The sequence below is a fragment of the Nomascus leucogenys genome, chromosome 22a, assembly GCF_006542625.1.
Source record: "Nomascus leucogenys isolate Asia chromosome 22a, Asia_NLE_v1, whole genome shotgun sequence".
Lineage (NCBI taxonomy): Eukaryota > Metazoa > Chordata > Mammalia > Primates > Hylobatidae > Nomascus > Nomascus leucogenys.
In genome coordinates, this window is record NC_044402.1 from 77,603,346 (window position 1) to 77,610,194 (window position 6,849).

At 45.7% G+C, this 6,849-nt stretch overlaps 1 pseudogene; it reads left to right on the forward strand.

Annotated features, from left to right (window-relative positions):
- The first annotated feature begins 3,445 nt into the window (after nt 1-3,445).
- Nucleotides 3,446-4,594, forward strand: LOC100601090 (annotated as a pseudogene).
- The last annotated feature ends 2,255 nt before the right edge of the window (nt 4,595-6,849 follow it).

A 6,849-nucleotide genomic window follows, 5' to 3' on the forward strand; every position in this document is an offset into this window, starting at 1 on the left:
TGATGCCTGTAATCCTAGCACTTTGGGAGGCTGAGGTGGGTAGATCACTTGAGGTCAGGCGTCCGAGACCAGCCTGGCCAATATGGTGAAATCCTGTCTCTACTAAAAATATAAAAATTAGCCAGGCATAGCAGCATGCACCTGTAGTCCCAGCTACTCAGGAGGCTGAGGCAGGAGAATTGCTTGAACCTGGGAGACGGAGGTTGCAGTGAGCCAAGGTTGCGCCACTGCACTCCAGCCTGGGCAACAGAGTGAGACTCTGTCTCAAAAAAAAAATAAAATATTATTTCAATTTGGAGGATCAAAATGTGAGATAACTCTCCCTCAGATATATGGAATCAAGTGTTTTGAATGTTCTGAACATGTGAGCACACTCTGAGAGACTCGATGCTAAATGATTTTTTGTTAGGATGCTTGGGTCCCTGACTAGGTGTATTTGAACTTTCTCCTCTCCCCCCAACAAAAAACATTGTTATTGCTTTATTATTTAATAATAGTATTTTCAGCTTTTGCAATTGTCTTGTATGTAATAACAGTTAATGCTTAAGATAAGTTCAAATTTAAAATAGTATGAAGAGTAATACATATTTCCAGAACTAAAATTGCTTTAAATCTAAATCAGTACACCTACTATGTACCCATATTTTTAAAAAATAAATAACTGCATATTAGAATATTTATAATGATTATTTTCACATGGTTCATATCTGATTTAAGGGACATTTCACCAAGAAATAATCTGCTGGAAAAAGTATAGTAGGAATATAGTTACAACATGTAGATAATTAAAATAATAAAAATTAATCCCAGCACTTTGAGAGGCCAAGGTGGGAGGATTGCCTGAGCTCAGGAGTTCGAGGCTAGCCAGGCCAACATGGTGAAACCCTCTCTCTACTAAAATACAAAAAATGCTGGGCACGGTGGCTCACACCTGTAATCCCAACACTTTAGGAGGCCGAGGTGGGCAGATCATGTGGGCAGGAATCTGAGACCAGTCTGGCCGACGTAATGAAACCCCATCTCTACTAAAAATACAAAAATTAGTCAGGTGTGGTGGTATGCACCTATAATCCCAGCTACTCGAGAGGCTGAGGCAGGAGAATGGTGTGAACTTGGGAGGCAGAGCTTGCAGTGAGCTGAGATCATGCCATTGCACTCTAGCCCGGGCGACAGTGTGAGACTCCGTCTCAAAAAAGAAAAAAAAAAAGAGGAAAAAAAAATTAGCCGGGTGTGCTGGTGGGTGCCTGTAGTTCCAGCTACTTGGGAGGTTGACACATGAGAATTGCTTGAACCAGGAGGCAGAGATTTCAGTGAGCTCAGATCATGCCACTGCACACTAGCCTGGGCCATAGAGTGAGACTCCATCTCAAAAAAAAAAAAAAAAAAAAATTGAAGAAATTTGGACTGAAAAGAATTACTCTGGCTTCACTTGTATACCCAATAATGTTTAAGATAATATATCTTTATATCTTTAAAAGACTATGATAGTATTGAACTGAACAAAATTTACAGTTGATATTATAAGCTTGAAGTAAACACACAACATATGCTAGTTAGTATGCTCTACAAATAAGCTACAGGATGTAAACAAGGCCAGAAATGTGTTATTGTAAATTCAGCATGGTTAATCCTACTAAATGAAGATTGTTTGCCTGTATTTTTCAAAAAGGAAAACAAGCTGGGCGCGGTGGCTCATGCCTGTAATCCCAGCACTTTGGGAGGCTGGGGCAGGCAGATCACTTCAGGTCAGGAGTTCGAGACCAGCCTGGCCAACATGGTGAAACCCCATCTCTACTAAAAACACAAAAAAAGGCTGGGCACGGTGGCTTACGCCTGTAATCCCAGCACTTCAGGAGGCCGAGGCAGGCAGAACACCTGAGGTCAGGAGTTCGAGACCAGCCTGGCCAACATGGCAAAACCCCATCTCTACTAAAAATATACAAATTAGCTGGGCATGGTGGCGTGTGCCTGTAATCCCAGCTACTCAGGAGGCTGAGACAGGAGAATCTCTTGAACCTAAGAGGTGGAGGTTGCAGTGAGCTGAAATTGCACCACTGCACTCTAGCCTGGGCAACAGAGTGAAACTCCATCTCAAAAAAAAAAAAAAAAAAGGAAAACAAAAAGACACTTAGAGTTTTATCTATTCTGTCCCTACAACCCTTTATATTGTTTCTCTTTGATATAGTGGTCCTGTTTTGGTCACATATGTTTCCTCCCAAGAAAATCTGAATTGCACTTTGCTTTTTACTTGCAATTTTATGATTTTCAAAATTGCTGCAAGGGACTAACCAAAAGCATAGATCTGTCATATAAACAACAGAGTAACATTGTTTGGATTTAATATTGCTCAACTATAAAAATAATTCATTAACTCAGCCTCTGCCCCATTTGTGTCTGTCATTTTCTATAGATTTAAGGTTATTTCCATTGCATGAACTGTAACACAACTGAAAGCCAGCTGTATTTATTCATCTATTAACTTCTAAAAGGATTATAGGTCATCACCATCTATCTATTTTCTGAGCCTAAGTAGACTCCTTATAGTTTCATTTTTTCAGCCATTTTCTCTATTTTGTTCTATGGGCCCTAATATAATAATATTAATATACAATGGCTAACTTTGATTTTTTACTATGTATTGTGTTGTAATTAATTTAATACTTATAAGAACCTTATTAATAAGAAGCAGCTTCGGCCGGGCGCGGTGGCTCACGCTTGTAATCCCAGCATTTTGGGAGGCCGAGGCGGGCAGATCACGAGGTCAGGAGATCAAGACCACGGTGAAACCCCGTCTCTACTAAAAATACAAAAAAAATTAGCCGGGCGTGGTGGCGGGCACCTGTAGTCCCAGCTACTCGGAGAGGCTGAGGCAGGAGAATGGCGTGAACCCAGGAGGCGGAGCTTGCAGTGAGCCGAGATTGCGCCACTGCACTCCAGCCTGGGCGACAGAGCGAGACTCCGTCTCAAAATAAAAATAAAAATAAAAATAAATAAGAAGCAGCTTCTCCACTTCTTCTGGAGTCTCTGCCTGGTTCAGTCTGCCTGCTTCCACTCCTGCCTCCACCATGGCCATCAGGGTGACCCAGAAGTCCTACAAAGTGTCCACCTCTGGCCCCTGGGCCTTCAGCAGCTGCTCCTACAAGAGTGGGCCTGGTGCCCGTATCAGCTCCTCGAGCTTCTCCTGAGTGGGCAACAGTAGCTTCTGGGGTGGCCTGGGTGGAGGCTATGGTGGGGCTAGCAACATGGGAGCCATCAATGCCATCACGGTCAACCAGAGCCTGCTGAGCCCCCTTAACCTGCAGGTGTGCAGGCCATGTGCACCCAAGACAAAGAGCAGATCAAGACCCTCAACAACAACTTTGCCTCCTTCATAGACAAGGTACGGTTCCTGGAGCAGCAGAACAAGATGCTGGAGACCAAGTGGAGCCTCCTGCAGGAACAGAAGATGGCTTGGAGCAACATGGACAACATGTTCGAGAGCTACATCAACAACCTTAGGCGGCATGGAGACTCTGGGCCAGAAGAAGCTGAAGCTGGAGGCAGAGCTTGGCAACATGCAGGACCCGGTGGAGGACTTTAAGAACAAGTATGAGGATGAGATCAATAAGCACACAGAGATGGAGAATGAATTTGTCCTCATCAAGAAGGATGTGGATGAAGCTTACATGAACAAGGTAGAGCTGGAGTCTCACCTAGAAGGGCTGACTGACGAAATCAACTTCCTCAGGCAGCTGTATAAAGAGATCGGGAGCTGCACTCCCACATCTTGGACACATCTGTGGTGCTGTCCATGGACAACAGCTGCTCCCTGGACATGGACAGCATCATCGCTGAGGTCAAGGCACAGTATGAGGAGACTGCCAACCAGAGCCAGGCTGAGGCCAAGAGCATGTACCAGATCAAGTATGAGGAGCTGCAGATGCTGGCTGGGAAGCACAGCGATGACCTGCGGCATACAAAGACTGAGATCTCCGAGATGAACCAGAACATCAGCTGGCTCCAGGCTGAGACCGAGGGTCTCAAAGGCCAGAGGGCTTCCCTGGAGGCCGCCGTTGCAGATGCTGAGCAGCATGGGGAGCTGGCCATTAAGGATGCCAATGCCAAGCTGTCCGAGCTGGAGGCTGCCCTGCAGTGGGCCAAGCAGGACATGGCATGGCAGTTGCATGAGTACCAGGAGCTGATGAACATCAAGCTGGCCCTGGACATGGAGATCGCCACCTACAGGAAGCTGCTGGAGGGCAAGGAGAGCCGGCTGGAGTCTGGGATGCAGAACATAAGTATACATACGAAGACCACCAGCAGCTATGCAGGTGGTCTGAGCTTGGCCTATGGGGGCCTCACAAGCCCCGGCCTCAGCTACGGCCTGGGCTCCAGCTCCTTCAGCCACACCAGCTCCACCAGGGCTGTGGTTGTGAAGAAGATAGAGACCCGCAATGGGAAGCTGGTGTCCGAGTCCTCTGACGTCCTGCGCAAGTCAACAGCTGCGGCAGCCCCTCCAGGCCGGCCCCTCCTGCGGCTGCCCCAGAGCCCCGGAGGGAGGCCACTGTGCAGGGGAGCACAGGGAACAGGAGACCCACCCGAGGCTCAGCCCTAACCCTCAGCCCACCTCGGGGGACCCCCTTTGCCCCATGCCTCCAGCTACAAAACAATTCAATTGCTTTTTTTTTTTTTTTTCTGAGACAGTCTTGCTCTGTCGCCCAGGCTGGAGTGCAGTGGCATGATCTCAGCACACTGCAACCTCTGCCTCCTGGGTTCAAGCGATTCTTCTGCCTCAGCCTCCCAAGTAGCTGGGAATACAGGCGCATGCCACCACGCCCAGCCAATTTTTGTATTTTTAGTACAGATGCGGTTTCAACATATTGGCCAGGCTGGTCTTGAACTCCTGACCTCATGATTGGTCTGCCTCGGCCTCCCAAAATGCTGGGATTACAGGCATGAGCCACTATGCCTGGCTTTTTTTTTTTTTTTTTTTTTTTTTTTTTTTTTTTTTTTGTCCAAAATAAAACCTCAGCTAGCTCTGCCAAAAAAAAAAAAAAAAAAACCTTATTAAAATTTTGTAAAAAAACAAAACAGAACCACTAGTTAGAAATCTGACATAAGAGAAACAATATATAGGACTATAGGGACAAAGTAGATAAGAATCCCAAATTGCTATTTTTTTATTTTTGGAAGATACAAGTAAAAAATTTTCATTTGGTTTTAATTGTTTTCACAGTGCTTATATATTTCTGGTCTTGATCACATCTCGTAGTCTTGTAGTATGAGGAAGGTACTAGTATTATTATCTCGTTTCATACATAGTGACTAGGTTACTTGTCCCAAGTTTCAGAGGTATCAAGGAATAGTGCTGGAGTTCAAGTCTGGCCAGTCTGGTTCCCAAATCCTTGCTGTAAACCACTATGTTATGTAGCCCCTGTGCCTATGTGGCATAAATTAAAAGCCAGAGCAAAGCAGAGTCCTTTCTAAAATGGAAGGCATCAGAGCTGCACATATCCCAGATTATATACCTCTACCTGCTGCTACTCACCAGAGCCACGTTCTTCCCAAGGCAACAGGGCCAGCTTGCATATTAGAGTCTGGTTAAGGCCTTGCTTGACTCCCCTTATTCCTACCTCCTGGCTCTTCAGGCGACATGGAGAGAGATGGCCATCAGGCTCCCTTCTCTTTAGGGACTCATTTTCTGAAGGAAAGCCATTTCCCACATAGCTTATGGCAAAGACAGGACAGGACTAGTCTTAGCCACAATTATAGAAAAGAGAAAATTTCTTTGTCACTTTCTTAGCTAGCAAAACCCATTTTCCAGCCTCTTGATGTACTCAAAGCCTAACCTACTCTTTTTTTTTCCTTTTTTTTTTTTTTTTTTTGTGAAAGAGTCTCACTCTGTTACCCAGGCTAGAGTACAGTGGCACAATCTCGGCTCACTGCAGCCTCGGCCTCTCGGGTTCCAGCGATTCTCCTGCCTCAGCCTCCCGGGTAGCTGGGATTACAGGCATGCACCACCACTCCTGGCTAATTTTTGTATTTTTAGTAGAGACAGCGTTTCACCATGTTGGCCAGGCTGGTCTTGAACTCCTGACCTCAGGTGATCCCCCCGCCTCGGCCTCCCAAAGTGCTAGGATTACAGGCATGAGCCACTGTGCCCGGCCAACTTCAGTTATTTTAATGAATTCTGGAATATGGCAGAGAAACAAACTTGTACCTTGAGGCCACTATTATCCTGTAGTATTTTTGTTACTTGCAGGCAAATTTAATGTGCCCAGCCGACTTCAGTTATTTTAATGAGTTCTGGAATATGGGAAAGAAACAAACTCTTACCTTGAGGCTGCAATTATCTGCAGTCTTTTTGTTACTTGCAGGCAAACTTAGCCTATTTGCCCTCTAGTGTGTGTGTGTGTGCGCGCATGTGTGTGACAGGGTCTCGCTTTGTCACCCAGGCTGGAGTGCGGTGGTGCCATAACGGCTTGCTGTAACCTTGACCTCCTGGGCTCAAGGGATCCTCCCACCTCAGCCTCCGGAGTAGCTGGAACTACAGGCGTGCACCACCACACTCAGCTAATTTTTGTATTTTTTGTAGAGATTGGATTTCATCATGTTGCCCGGGCTGGTCTCGAATTCCTGGGCTAAAGTGATCCTCCTGCCTCGGCCTCCCAAAGTGCTTAGATTCCAGGTATGAGCCACCATGTCAGGCTTCTTTCTACCATTGATCAGCAAGACTTGTGGCTTTGCTAACATAAACAGAAGAATATCCTCTCAATAACACGAAACTTTGAGTTGGTCCCTCCTGATTCAGCAAGTGATATATTAAAGGGGGAAAAGGAATTTAGAAAAATTGTATCTTAAGATAAAAAC